Source organism: Anoplopoma fimbria, unplaced genomic scaffold (assembly GCF_027596085.1).
Source record: "Anoplopoma fimbria isolate UVic2021 breed Golden Eagle Sablefish unplaced genomic scaffold, Afim_UVic_2022 Un_contig_7210_pilon_pilon, whole genome shotgun sequence".
Lineage (NCBI taxonomy): Eukaryota > Metazoa > Chordata > Actinopteri > Perciformes > Anoplopomatidae > Anoplopoma > Anoplopoma fimbria.
The window spans coordinates 1-555 of NW_026551154.1; the positions used below are offsets into that span (position 1 = coordinate 1).

A 555-nucleotide genomic window follows, 5' to 3' on the forward strand; every position below is an offset into this window, starting at 1 on the left:
CTAGATCATGACTTGCCGGTATAGAAATGACACAAATCCAGTTAAATGATGGCTTTCATCATTCCTAAGCTCATCGATCATTTTCTTTTCAATTTTATGCTAACGTATTCTACATTTCAACAGTAAATATTAATCTTTTTACTGCACTACATTTGTGATCCTTATAGCCACTTTGTACATTCTGATTTGACATTTAAAAGCTGTGAGTGTGTCTGGCAATCTGCAGGCGCTCCCTGTATAGACGAAAGAGCAAAGTGTGGTGATATAGTATCTTTAAAAGGACCTTTGGTAGGCACAATATTTGCTTACGGCCATACCACCCTGAACACGCCCGATCTCGTCTGATCTCGGAAGCTAAGCAGGGTCGGGCCTGGTCAGTACTTGGATGGGAGACCGCCTGGGAATACCAGGTGCTGTAAGCTTTTTCACTCCTCTTTACAAAAAGCAGAGGGCGCTGCTGCTTTTTCAGTGGACACCGACAGGGTGGGAAGGAAATAGCTAGATCATGACTTGCCGGTATAGAAATGACACAAATCCAGTTAAATGATGGCTTTC

General features: G+C 42.7%; 1 non-coding gene across 1 annotated transcript; it reads left to right on the forward strand.

The window, feature by feature from the left end:
* Positions 1-303: 303 nt before the first annotated feature.
* Positions 304-422, forward strand: LOC129115373 (5S ribosomal RNA). The gene has a single exon (XR_008533012.1). It is a non-coding gene; the product is annotated as a 5S ribosomal RNA (ribosomal RNA).
* Positions 423-555: the final 133 nt, after the last annotated feature.